Source organism: Rhincodon typus, chromosome 3 (assembly GCF_021869965.1).
Source record: "Rhincodon typus isolate 14 chromosome 3, sRhiTyp1.1, whole genome shotgun sequence".
NCBI classification, from domain to species: Eukaryota; Metazoa; Chordata; class Chondrichthyes; order Orectolobiformes; family Rhincodontidae; genus Rhincodon; species Rhincodon typus.
In genome coordinates, this window is record NC_063334.1 from 79,881,489 (window position 1) to 79,896,568 (window position 15,080).

Sequence of the window (15,080 nt, forward strand, 5' to 3'; positions counted from 1 at the left end):
GCAAGTGGCAGAAAGGCTGGGAACCAAAAAATTCAGAGCCTTACTGGAGGCAAAAAGATTTATGGGCATTGTAGTAGCTCAAGAAGAGTAAGCTGCTCAGAGACCAGGAACTCAAAGAGTTTCAGAAGCCTCCAGGGACAATAAAATCTTTAAGGTTCGGAGTGACTCCAAGAAGAGTCACTTGAATTAAACAGAGTTAAAGATAGTCTAGCAGTATCAGAACAGCTCAAGTCAGAGCCTAAAGTAGTTAAGAGAGCCTGAGTTATGGCAATAGCTATAAAAGAAGACAAGTAAGGGTCAGGGAAGGTGACAAAAGGTGAAAGGACACCACCTGGAAAACAGATCCCTCCTTGGTGAAATAACAGGGTGGGGGGGTGCAAAGGAATTCTCAGACACGCCAAGAGAATGTGAAGTTGAGGCCTCACTTAGTGGTTGAGCTGCAGGGAGTACATCCAATTAATTATAGTAGTTGTGCAGAAAACGTGGAACAGGCTAGAGAGAAAGCCCTCTTCAGAACAAAGGAAAAAGAGAAGGAAAGTTATCCCACACAGACACCATTGACGAAGATCATCAGGGGAATATCAGTGAGATAAAAATGGAGTTACCCACTTGGAGATCAAATGAACAAAACTAAGTTTTAAACCCCAACCAGTCTATATGGTTGATATAAATTTCAATGAGAGCAAGGTGTAACATACAAGTGTTGGAACGTAAACATCAGATTACCGCCCTCTGACTTCCTAGAAATCAAATTTGTAGAAATGCCCAAATTTGATGTAAGGATTGTAGAACTGGATAGTAAAGAATTAAAACTCAGAAAGGTGTTGCAGCCCCGGGAACAAATCCAGCTGCCATTCCCAAAACAGCTTTTGAACCAACTTAAGATGAAGAGAGTGAATGCAGAATGTCTGTGTGATGTTGCCATAATTTTTGTATTGTCATTTCATACAAATCTTGTCATGGACCGCTCATTATAAACTGAAAGGAGAAAAGTTGTTTGCTTTCCTTCCTTGTGGTGAGGAATTATATGATTATGGTAAAAGTGAATAGACTTATCAATTTTCAATTTCTCCACCTGATCTTTAATACCTAGAATCTTTCATGACCTAAAATAATTTTTAAAAAGAAAATCACTCACTTAAGGTGGTCACAACAATCATCTGAAAGCAGGTAGAGCCAGTTCATGAAATCATTCATAAACAAAATGCAGGTAGTTGAAAAGAGGAGATCCAATACATCATTCCTCACCTGATCATAACAAGAAAAAATCAACTTTAATTTATTTGGTGCCTTATCAAGTCTTCCGGACATGCCAAAGCAGTTCACAAGCAATGAAGTTTGAAATTCTATAAAAGTATTCATACCATTTAGAAATGCATGAATTATGTAACATGCAACTCATCCAAAAGCAGGGTATCTTACAGCTGTAGAGAGATACAACAAAGAAACAGACCCTTTGGTCCAAAGCATCCATTCCAACCAGATATCTAAATAAATCTAGTCCCATTTGCCAGCATTTGGCACATAATCAAATACAGTAGTGATGGTAAAAGAATTTGCTAGAAAGGCTCAGCGGGTCTGGCAGCATCCCTGGTGAGAAATCAGAGTTCTGAGAAATCAGGGAACTGAGTTCTGAGGAAGGGTCACTCAACCCGAAATGTTAACTCTGATTTCTGTCCACAGTTGCTGCCAGACCTGCTGAGTTTTTCCAGCAATTTCTATTTTTGTTTCTAATTTACAGCATCTGCAATTCTTTTGATTTTCACATTAGTGACAGTAATCATTTGCCTCTGCAACGTGTGGAAGCTGCTGGACAACAACGTTATCCAAAGTGAACACAATGTTCGCAGCTTGAGAAATTTCTGATCTGAGTTGACCAGCTGAAATCTGAGTTGCAGTTGCCACATCAAGGAATGTGGAAGTTACCTGGACACTTTACTGCAGAGAGTGGTCACATGCCTCACACTAAGTGATTAAAAATAGATCGTTGATCAGGGGCAGGAGAGGTGGAGCAGGTATAAAGTTAAGGGGGTTATAGTTAAGGAGACTTGGCCTCTCCAATTGTGCTACAGGTACAAGATTCTTGCAAGCTGTGTGGAAGAAAGGGGGAACTGCAGGGAGGATGAACAAACCGACAATAACACCTCCACAGGGAGCCATTCAGGTGGAGGAAGCAAATAGGAGTGAAGTTGTGGTGGGGGACAATATAATTAGGTGGATAGATACTACTCTCTGCAGCATTGATCGGGAGGCCCAAAGGCTGTGTTATCCTCATCTGGGCTGGAGAAAAGCTTGGAGAAGGATGTAGTAGTCATCATCCATTCATTGGTAAGGCTAGAAAGGATGTTCTTCAGAAATATTTTGATCAGTTGAGAGCTAAATTGGTAAGTAGAACATCTAAAATAATAATCCTGGGATTACTACCTGAAGAATGGCCAAACTAGCTCACGATAAATAAAGTTTAAAGGGTTAATTGTGTAGCTCAAAGATTGGTGTGTGTGGAATGGCTTTCATTTAGTTGGGCACTGGCCCCAGCAATAGGGTAGAAAGGAGTTATTCTAGTGGGATGTGTTTCACTTGAACCATGTTGAGCCAGTGTCCTGGTGAACTAAATAACTAGGGCTGTAGATAGGCTTTACGTCAAATTAAGAGAGGTGTAGGGTTTGGGAGAGGGGAAATGTAAGCGTAAAAAGCAAGATGATATGGCACCATTACATTGTGGATTTTGGATGACGATAACCATAGGAAGGGACAGAGAAACATTGATCAACAGCAGTATATAGGCTAAAAGGGAGAAAAATGGTAAAAAGGCAAAATTAATGGCTCTTTATTTGTATGTGTGTCATTGAGGATTCTGAGTGTGTATTCGATTAAATTTAGAAGGATGAGGGGAAATCTCATGAAGCTTACAGAATACTGAGAGGCCTGGATAGAGTGGATGTGAAGAAGATATTTTCACTAGTAGGATAGACTAGGTGGGACTCAAGAGCACTGCCTCAGATTGAAGCGATGGCTCTTTAGAACTGAGATGAGGAGGAATTTCTTCAGTCAGAAGGTGGTTAATCCGTGAAACTCATTGCCGCAGCGGGTTATGGAGGCCAAGTCATTGAGTGCATTTAAGACAGAGATAGATATGTTCTTAATTGGTAAGGGGATCAAAGTTACAAGGAGAAGGCAGGAGAATGGTGTTGAGAAACATAACAGCCATGAATGAAAGGTGGAGCAAACTCAATGGGCCAAATGGCCTAATTCTGCTCCCATATTTTATGGTCTTATTTGGAACAAAATAAGTGAGTTAATGGATACAATCTAATCGCTATTATGGCATCATGGTAACAAGGAGATCAAAGTTGGGAGCTAAATATTCAGGGATATGTGTATTGAAAGGATAGGCAGGAACGAAAGAGTGGTGTGTGGCCTAGATAGGGGATGGATTATATATGATGGCAAGACGTGAATTTGGATCAGGAGATGTACAATTCACATGGATAGAGGAAAGAAATAAAAATGAAAATGGTAGCCTAACAAAGCTATATAGAGGGAGAGAGAGTGAACCAGGAGATAATGCAGGTGAGGAACAAAGGCAGTACATTAATCATTGGAGAGTTTAATTTTTATGTAGATTGGGAAGATTAAGTATGTGTGGACCGAACCAGGGATCACGCCGCTTGTTATGTAATGAGAAAAGTTTAATAAATGATATCACAGTAGAAGATCACATAGGAAACAGTGACCATAACATGGTACAATTTAGCATTCAGTTTGAGAGGGAGGAACCTGGGTCAGGAAATATTGTGCTAAGCGTAAATTAGGGCAGTGTCAAAAGAATGAGAGCAGAGCTGACTGGAGTGGTTTGAGAAAAGAAGCAAAAATGGTTGAGAACCAATATCAAATATTTATTTAAAAAGTTCATGATTCACAACAAAGCTATATCCCAGTGCGAAAGAAGAATTATTGGAAGGGGATATTCCAACCATAGCTAACTAGGGAAGTTAAGGATAGCATAAAATTGAAAGTTAAAAAAAACATACATTTAAAGATTAGTGATATGCCAGAGGATTGGGAAAGTTTTAAAAACCGACAAAGAACGGTCAATAAAAAAGGGAGAAGGTAAAATTTGAGGGTAAACTTGCAAGTAGTATCAAGACAGACAGCAAAAACTTCATTACATATATGAAAAGGAAATGAGATGCCGAATGAGAGGACCCTTAGAGAATGAGCGGGGGAAATAGTAATGGGGAACCAGGAAATGACAGAGTTGATTAAATGCTTTGCATCAATCTTCGCAGTAGGAGACACAAATAGCATTCCAAATTTACTGAATAAGGGGAAAGTTGAGGAGAAGAAATAATTACGACAACTATCATTAGAGAAAAAGTAATAGGGAAATGACTGAGGCTAAAGACTGATTGGTTTCCTCAGTCTGATGGGATACACTGAAGGATATTAAAGAAGTAGCTACCTAGATAGTGAATGTGCTGGTAGTAACCTTCAAAAATCATTGGATTCTGGATAGGTCCCAGAGGATTGGAAAACTTTCAATGTACCATCTTTATTTAAAAAGTGAAGGAGACAAAAATCAGGTCTGTTAGCTTAACATCTGGTATTGGGAAAATGTACAATAAAGGATACAATAGCAGAGCATTTAGAAACACATAATATATGAAACAGAGTCAGCATGGCCTCCTGAAAGGGAAATCTTGCTATTCAAATGTACTAGAATTCTTTGAGGAGGTAACAGGCAGGGTAGATAAAGGGGAAACAGTGGATGTAGTATATTTGGATTTTCAAAAGGCTTTTGATAAGGCTACTTAATAAAATGAGGCTACATAATAAAATAAGATCCCAAGACTTTGGAGTCAGTTCGCTCAATTGGCTGGATGACTGATTTCTAATGCAGAGTATAAATCCCACACAAGCTGAGGACTCCATGAAAGACTCTCCTTCTCAAGCTTTCCCCTCGCCTGATGCATGTTGACCATTGGGTTAAACCACAACCAGTCTTCTCTCTGTCTAATTAAAGAGCAGCCCAATGGTCTGGTAGTACTATGGCAACTTTAATTTTTTTCTTCAGTATATTAGCATGGATTGTAGATTGGTTAACTAATAGAAGACAGAGTTGGGATAAGGGGGAGTTTTCAGAATGTTAACCTGCAACTAGTGGTGTGCCACAGGGATCAGTGCCAGGGTCACAATTATTTACAATATATATTAATAACTAGGATGAGAGAAGTGAATGTACTCTAGCCAAGTTTGCAGATGATAGAAAAATAGGTGGGAAGTTAAGTGGTGTGGATGACACAGAGTCTGTGGAAAAATATAGACAGGTTGAGTTTGTATGAAAAGCTTGGCAGATGGAATATAATGTGGGAAAATGTGAAGTTGTGCACTTTGGCAGGCAGAATAGACAACTCGAATGTTATTTAAATGGAGAAAGATTGCAGGAAGCTACTTGGGAGTCCGATGAGACAAAAGCTAGCATCCAAGTTCACTGGATAATAGGGAAAACAAATGGAATATTGCTCATAATTTCAAAGGGAATGCTGCACAAAAGCAGGAAGGTTTTATTTAAACTGTAAGGGGCACTAGTCAGACCACTGTATGAATACTGTGAACAGTTTTGGGCCCCTTATATAAGAAAAGATAAACTGGCATTGGAGTCATTCCAGAGAAGGGTCATTGTGATGCTATGCGGTATGGAAGCAGTGTCTTCTGAGGAGAGGTTGAGTAGGTTGGGTCTGTACTTGTTGGAATTTATAAGAACAAGAGGCGACCTTTTTGAAATACACAAGGTTTTTAGGGGACTTGACAGGGTAGATGTGGAAAGGTTGTTACCCCTTGTGGGAGAGTCGAGGACCAGAGGGCAGAATCTCAGAATAAGTTGTTGCAAATTTAGTATAGAGATGAGAGGATTTTTTTCCTCTCGGAATATAGTGAATCTGTGTAATTCTTTACTGCTGGATGCCGTTGAGGCTGTGTCGTTAAGTATATTTAAGGTTGAAAGGGACTGATTTTAAATCTAACGTAATCAAGAGTCATGGGGAAAAAGCAGGAAAATGGAGTTGAGGGTTAACAGATCAGTCATAATCTCATTGAATGACAGTGCAGACTTGATGCTCCTATGTCTTATGGTCTTATAATCAATCCACTGGACATTTGAAATAAAAAACAAAAAATGCTGGAAACAGCACAGCATCTCTGTGGACAAAATTAGCATTTCAGGCCTGTGATCTTTCATCTGAACATTATTGAAATTCTGTGACCTTCAGCATGGGCTCTCCTGTGATTATGGCCAGCCTCTCAGCATCGGCACCACCAGTGCTTCTACTGTTTTCTAACTGTCTTTGAAGGCAGCTGGCCATTAAGAAACACTTTCTGATAATTTATTGCTAATCAGCCATTTGGATATGGTTTATTAATTAATTAGGCAATAAAAGGAAATATAGAAACATAGAAGATAGGAGCAGGACAAGGCCATTCGGTCCTTTAGCCTACTGTGCCATTCATCACAATCTGGCTGATCATCCAACTCCCAATAGCCTAATCCTGCTCTCTCCCCATAACCTTTGATCCCATTCACTGCAAGTGCTGTATCTAGCCGCCTTTTGAATACGTTCAATGTTTGGCATTAACTACCTCATTTGGTAATGAATTCCACAGGCTCACCACACTTTAGGTGAAGAACTGTCTCCTCATCTCCATCCTAAATGGTCTATCCCCAGTCCTCGGACTGTGACCCCTGCTTCTAGCCACACCCCCCATCAGGAACATCCTCCCTGCATCTACCCTGTCTAGTCCTGTTAGAATTTTATAAGTCTCAATGAGATCCCCCCTCATTCGTCTGAACTCTAGCGAAACCAATCTTAACCTAGTCAATCTCTCCTCATATGTCAATCCCTCCATCCCTGGAATCAGCCTGGTAAACCACTGCTGCAGTCCCTCGAGAGCAAGGACATCCTTCCTCAGAAAAGGAGACCAAAACTGCACACAATATTCTAGGTGTGGCCTCACCAAGGCCCTGTATAACTGCAACAACACACCCCTGCTCCTGTACTCGAAACCTCTCGCAATGAAGGCCAACATACTATTTGCCTTCTTTACTGCCTGCTGCACCTGCATGCTTACCTTCAGCGACTGGTGCACAAGGACACCCAGATCCCGCTGCCAATTTACAGCCATTCAGGTAGTAATCTGCCTTCTTGTTTTTGCTTCCAAAGTGAATAACCTCACATCTTTTCAAATTATACAGCATCTGCCATTGATTTGCCCACTCACCCACCCTGTCCAGATCATGCTGAAAGATCTCTGCATCCTCATCACAGTTCACCCTCCCACCCAACTTGGTATCATCTGCAAACTTTGAGATGTTACATTTTGTTCCCCCATCAAATCAGTAATATATATTGCAGATATTAGGGATCCCAGCACCCATCACTGTGGCACCCCACTAGTTACTGCCTGCCAATTTGAAAAGGACCCATTACTTTCAGCTCTTTGTTTCCTCTCTGCCAACCAGTTTTCGATCCATCTCAATACACTTCCTCCAATCCCATGCACTTTAATCTTGCACAGTAATCTCTTACGTGGGACTTCGTCAAACTCTTTCTGAAAGTCCAAATATACCACATGTACTGGCTCCCCCTTGTCAACTGTACTAGTTACATCTTCATAGAATTCAAACAGATTTGTCAAGCATGATTTCCCCATCATAAATCCATGCTGACTCTGTCTGATCCTGCCACTGTTTTCTAAATGCTCTGCTGTAAAGTCCTTGACAATGGATTTGAGAATTTTCTCCATGTTAGGCTTACTATTCTATAATCCCCTGTTTTCTCTCTACCTCCCTTTTTGAATAATGGAGTGACATTAGCTACTCTCCAATTTGCAGAGACTGTTCAAGAGAATGCTTTACTGATCCTGAAGCTATCTGTAAAATACAGAAGTAGAGGCAGTGTACTCCCACATCTAAGATGTCTTGCAGTCTTTGGTGGTCTTTGGTAGCAACAGACTATGTTCTTCTCTCAAACTGATGCAGGGAAACTCCTGGTTTTCTATCAAGGCGGTCAGAAATTACACAACACCAAGTTATAGTCCAACAGGTTTATTTGAAAACATAAGCTTTCAAATAAACCTGTTGGATTATAACCTGGTGTCGTGTGATTTCTGACTTTATCCACCCCAGTCCAACACCGGCACCTCCACATCTAGAAGATGGTGACTCATTCTCCTGGATCCTCTTGTAACCATCTGTCCCTATCCCTAAGGATTAAGCCTGACCGCACCAACAAGCCTTCACTAGCAAGGCAATCATATTGGCTCACACCAGCAAACATGCCTGGAACAAGAAAAGCAGGATTGAGCTCCAAAGGGGGCTCAAAGCAAAAGGCCCACCTTTGTGGTTGTGTCTCATGCAATCCTTCAGTGAAAAACTATCAGATGTGTACATTCTTTCTAACTGAAACGTCAGTAAGCTGATGGTGCTTGTTCAAACCCAATGTTTCAGCCTGATCCTGTCCCACACAACATATTTCTTTCTACCTCGACTCAATTTTCTGTCCTTTTCCATTTACATCCTTGATTTGTCTGACGCTTTATGTTGGTTTCAAAGTTTCAGGTTTGCTGGCACTAGCCACCTCCTCTTCACCTGGATGTGCAGTCCCTTCTATGTACATCCCCCATTAAACTGGTCTGAGGGCTCTGTGCTTCTTCCCTGAAAAAAGTGGCCTCATCCACACCACCTCCTCTGCCTGGTTCAGCTCGTCCTCACTTTGAACAAGTTTTGCTTTGACTAGTCTCACTTTCTTCAGGTCAAAGACATGGCTAAGGGTACATCATGGGCCCCAGTTGTACTTGGCTGTTTGTGGGGTACGTGGAACATTCCTTGTTCCAATCGTACAAGGGTCTCTCCCTACGACACGTTCTCCAACATTCAATGCTTCTTCCCTCTTTCATCTGGATTTGGAAGTTTATCAATTTTGCTATCTTTCTCTCACCTTCATCTCTGACTCCTCTCTTCTCATCTCTGTTTCCAATTCTGGGGATAGATTGGCTACCAAACTGACCAACTCCCACAGTTACCTTGACTATACATCCTCACACTCTGCGTCCTATAAAGACTCCATTCCATTCTCTAAATTTCTACATCTCTGTTATTTCAGTTCTGATGATGCCACCTTTCAAAATGGAGCCTCATAAGTATCCATTTTTTTTCTTCAACTGAGGATTCCCTACCACCATGATTGACAGGGCTCTCAGCAATGTCTGACCTATTTTTCGCACTTCTGCCCTCACACCTTCCCTCACTCCTCCCCATCACACCAGTAGGGTCCCTCGGTGCTTATTTTGCATTGCCACCAGCCTCCGTATTCAGAACATAAGCTGCCATTTCTGCCCCCTCCAGCAGAATGCCACCACCAGATATATATTCCCCTCACTACCCTTGTCAGCATTCCCTCCCGGATGCCCTTCACTCCGAATACCTCCCCACACCCCCATGGCACCTTATTAAGCAATTGCAGATGGTGCAGAACTTATATTTGTTTATATAGAAAATAGCAGCAGGAGTATAGTATTCAGCTCTTTGATCCTGCTCTGCCATTCCTTATGATCATGGCTGATCATCCAATTCAATTACGAAAACAGAAGTTGCTGGAAAAGCTCAGCAGGTCTGGTAGCATCTGTGAAGGAAAAATAAAATCAGGGTTAACGTTTTGAGTCCATCACTGGACCCGAAACGTTAACCCTGATTTTTTTCTCCACAGATGCTGCCAGACCTGCTGAGCTTTTCAGGCAACTTCTGTTTTTGTTCCTGATTTACAGCATCTGCAGTTCTTTTGGTTTTCATCCAATTCAATAGCCTGTTCCTGCATTTCCCTCACATCCTTTGATCCCTTTGGTCCCAAAGGCAATATTCAACTCTTTCTTGAAATGTTTGGTCAATGTTGTGCACACACACCTTCCAGGTGAAGCAGTGACTTATCTGCACTTCATTCAATCTAAACTACTGTACTTGCTGCTGATAATGTGGTCTTCTGTACACTGAGAAGACACGCAGGTTGGGTGACTGCTTTGCCAAACACCTACTCTCTGTTTGTAAAAATGATCCCAGGTTTTTAGTTGCCTGTTATTTTAACGCACCATCATGTTCCCATGGTAACCTTTATGTCTCAAACCTCCTGCAGTGGTCCATTGAGGCTCAACAAAAGCTGGAGAAGCAGCACCTCATCTTCCACCTAGGTACCTTGCAGACATAAGGATTCAGCAATGAGTTTAATCATTTTGCAATGTGAACACCATCCTCTTATGTTCATTACCCTTCCCACATCCCAAGGTTTTGTTTTATATGGTTTGCCCCCAGCACAGCCATCACATTTTCAGCCAAACACACTTCTCATTAGCATCCTATTTGGCATTTATCTCTCTCAGTTTGCCACTAACAATCCATTTGTTTACCTATTTTTTTTTTCTCTCCCTGGGCCCAGTGTCCATATACACCATTCTCTCCTCCCACCTGCCATCAATATAAGTACCACCCTTTCCTTGCTGTTTTCAGTACTGATGAAAGATCATTGGACTCAAAGCGTTAACACTGTTTTTCTCTCTGCAGATGCTGCCAGACCGGATGAGTTTCTCCAGGACTTTCTGTTTTTGTTCAAATGTTATTTTGGCCTTCATTTCGATGGAATTTGAGTTTAGGTTTAAAAATATCTTGCTGTAGTTATATGGAATCTTAGTGCGGCTGTGTATAGTTTTGCTCTCATTATCAAAGGAAAGGTATACTTGCCACCCAGTATCTGCCATGGAAAGAATTCAGGAGGTGTGCTGAGCTTTAGTGAAATTATGTCCTGAGCGTCTATGGCATACTTTAACTTCCGTCATTCATAAAAACCTAATTAATACATTTAAATTTATTCAACTGCTTAATCCCTTTTAAAAGCAAACATTACATTCAAACAGTTTTCCCTTATGAAAACACACATTTGTGTTCATAGCACCATATCAAAGACACTGTAACTTCTTTGATTTACCAAACTGAAACCTGAAAGACACTTCATTCTGAGGATAGAGATAGTAAGAACTGCCGATGCTGGAGTCAGAGATAACACAGTGTAGAGCTAGAGGAGCACAGCAGGCCAGGCAGCATCAGCGGAGCAGGAAAGTTGATGTTTTGGGTTGCAACCCTTCTTCAGAAATGAGGATAGATTGTGGAATCAATCATGCGATCACTAATCCTATAATAATAACCCTCATCTTGTGTCAACAAGAAACTGGAATTGAAAACGCTGACTTTTTTTTATAACTGCAGATGTTTTCTTTAAAATTTAAAGGGCAAGAGATATAAATGCCTCGACTGTTTGACTGTTCCACAGTGCTTATTCACTTTTTATGCACCTTCATTTCTGTAAAGGTCATGTTTTGGACATCCTGCTAAAATTATATCTGTTTGAAGATAACCTTGTCAATGTGCACCTGCCTCTCTGAACCATTTATGTGTAAACAATAACACAGCCGATTCACCCCAGTAAATTTGATGGGTGCCAAATTCGATTTTGTTGGGGGGAGAGGGGAGAGAACATGCGGAATTGGGACATTGTTGCTTGTTGGCTGAGCTGGAGAACCCTTCCATTCCTGTAGAAATTTAGGTCCTAGTAACTTAAAGAAGTTGTGTCAAACATCCTTTCATGAAAACAAATTCAACTGTTGCTTCCTTTGTTTCACTGCTAGTACAGCTGAATCCTTCTTTTTAGTTCAGAGATGCATATTAGTCAAAATTTAATAAACAATAGGACAACCAAGAAAAACATTGTCATGCTGCTTAACAAGTGTGACACCCCAATCGACGAACAAAAGATAGGCATATTATAGGAAGGTTGCTGCTATTTAATTGTAATGCAAATCATCCTTTAAAATTTTAGAGTGAAATATTTTTTGATTTTACTGTGGTGAAATTGAAAAGATAATGAATTGAAACAAAGAATTTAAGCCACTCCTCTGTACAGAATGTCTAGCCAGAACCTTTGGATCACAATAAAGATTAATTTAAAATAATCAACAGTAAAAAGAACAACCAGCACATATCTTCAAAGTAGTTGACTTTACATGGTTTATTATCATCAATCCAACAGAATATTCTGACACTAGCAACAAAAGCCAGAGTTCTATTGAATTTTCAAGAACTCAATTAGAGAGTAGTGTGCGAATAATAAATGAAATGCATGCCTCATTAAATTTGCTGATCAGTGACTCATTATTTGAGTCAATATCACAGCATCCTTTGTGCTAGTGATAAATTTCTTCATGGATTTGAAGGTACGTATGATTAGATTATATTGCTGGCTTGCATTAAGCAGGACTCCAGATAATTTGTGTTAAAGAACTTTAACAGCATAGTCTCATTGAATAGCTTTGCTTGTAAAAATATAAACTATCTAGTTCCATTTATGGCAATAGCAAACTAGAATGTTGAATTAGCAAAATGTCTGAGGAGATAGTATTTAACTATTCAAGATCGTTAGGTGAGGAAATACAGTTGGCTGAAGATTGTCACAGATGCTTGAACTGGATTTCTGCTTCAGTTTAGAGGAGGAAAGTTGCACCAAAGGTATTGACTTAACTGGATTAGTCAGTGAAACAGACTTTCCCAACACGCGGAAACATCTTCTAATCAACCAGTCTGTCAGTTTCACTCTTTAAGGTGTTATGGATTTCTGCCATGGACCTTAATGTGGCTGGACAAGCCAATTTTCAATTTGCAGATCTCCAGCCACAAAAGCAGATTTCCTATTTTCTATTTTTCTATGTAGGATATCCCACATGAGCTGGGATCATGAGTTCAGAATTTTCTATTTTTTTTGCTTTCTGTAAGACTAGAGAATTTCTAGCATCACATGGTTGGTCAAAACAGGTTGTAAAGATAAACCCAGTAACCAGAGTAAGTTTAACTTCATTGCTGTGGAAGCTTCTAGAAACCAATATTCAGAATAGGATGAGTAGTCACGTAGGAAAAGATGAGCTGATTAGTGAGAGCTAGCATAGACTTCTAAAGGAGAAGTAATGTTTAACTAACTTGATGGAGTTTTTGAAGAGGTGAAGGAAGGGGTCAATGAGAATAATGGTGTTAATGTGGTGTACATGGTCTTCCAGAAGGTGTTTGATACAGTGCCACACAATAGACCTGAAGAAATGTCGCAGCTCATAGAATAAAAGGGACAGTAGCAATGTTGTTATAGAATTGGCTGATTAATAGGAAACTGAGCGTCGTGGTCAATGGATATTTTTCTGGCTGAAGAAATGTTTTTAGTGGAGTTCATCAGAGATGGATATTGGTCTGTTTCTTTTCCTGGTATGTATTAATGATCTAGATCTTGGTGTGCAGGGAACAATTTCAAAGTTTGCAGATGCACTTGGAAGCACTGTAAACTGGGAGGAGGTCAGTGTAAAACTTCAAAAGGACATTGACAGGTTTGTTGAGTGTGTAGATAGGTGACAGATGAAGTTCAATGCAGAGAAGTGTGAAGTAATGTAGTTTGGAAGACCATGGACTGACCATATGAAGTAAGTAATACAATTTGAAAAGGGGTACAACAGCCGATAGACCTGTGTGTATGCGTGTATGGATCATTCAAGGTGACAGAATAGGTGAATGGTGCAGTTAATAAAGCAATATCATATTCTGAGCTTATTTATTGGGGGCATAGAGTACAAGAGCAGGGAGGTGATGCTGAATTTGTATAAGACAATTGTAGGTCTTCGCTGGACTATTGCGTAAATTCTCAGCATCTATCTATAGGGAAATTATGAACGTCATGGAGAAAATGGAAAAGAAGTTTACAAGGATGGTTCCAGGGATGAGAAACTTACGTTATAAGGGTAAATTGGAGAGGTTGGACTGTACCCCTTGGAGAGAAGAAAACTAAGAGGTGATCCGATACAACTTTTCAACAATCATGAGAAGGTTGGATAGAATAGATAAGGAGAAACAGTTCCTGTCTGTAAAAAGTTTTAAGTATGAGGGGGCACAATTTTAAAGTGATTTGTAAAAGAAGCAAATATGAGAAAAAGACTTTTTCACGAGTCATTCAGGTCTGGAATGCACTTCCTGGAATTATAGTAAAAGCATACAAAGTGGTATTGGATGATTATTTAAATGGAAACAATATACAAGGGTGTGGCAAATGCAAGAAAATTGCATTAAATCATGGTGTTCATTTGGAGAGCTTGTGCAGACATGATAGGCCAAATGGCCTGCTACACCATTCTCTGCCACTGCTCTGCAAAGTAGTGTCTTTGTTCATCCTTAGAACTTCGACCATTTGAGATTTGAGGAATCAGGACCTGGCAGGGGAGAACTCTCTGGCCAGGCATAGCTTCCAGTCCGTTGTAGTTTTACTGAACGCTTGTACAGCAGCAAGACAAACACTAGTGTTTGGCTCATGCTCCTCATGTTGAATCTGAAGTATGCAGTGAAAGCATTGCTGATGGTTCAAAGTCTGGGAAGGTGGTCTACGCCCAAGAGGTAGACAGGCAATTAGGATCATTAAACCTTTTTGAGTAAGAGTTAAGGAGGCTGACTGGGATTGTCCAGTTGTCTCTAATTTCTCAACATGATGGTGGACAGATAAGCTTTCTCGATTTGGGCACTCAATGGCAGACTGAGTTTCAGCACCCCGACAGGCCTGATGGCTGTCAGTCTGCCCTGGATGCAAGTATAGCCAAAGGCCAGCCTATGGAGGGATTCCCACCTCCTGCACCACTCCCTCATTCTTGCTCAACTTCCTTTTGAGCTTTTAAATCATATTTTTTAAAACATGGCTGTGCAGGGCACCGTCTTGTTACTCAGTCACTAATGTTGTACTAGGAACTTCTATGAAGGCTTCTGATTGGCCCTATAGCTTCAAGAGCCCAACTACTACCCTTAATTGTACAGACAACATATCTCTAGTGCCAGTTAAGGGGTCGCCCACTTGAAAATCTTGACCTTAATCTGTTTCTACTGTTGGCTGGTTTGAGACCTGAACAAAAAAAGTCCTGACTCCTGTTTCCTGCCTCCATGGGGGCTATTACTGAGCCCAGAGCTACCT

At 40.6% G+C, this 15,080-nt stretch overlaps 1 protein-coding gene across 2 annotated transcripts in view; it reads left to right on the top strand.

The window, feature by feature from the left end:
- LOC125482847 overlaps positions 1–15,080 on the top strand; it is a 112,001-nt gene that overhangs the window by 64,283 nt on the left and 32,638 nt on the right. The window lies entirely within an intron of this gene.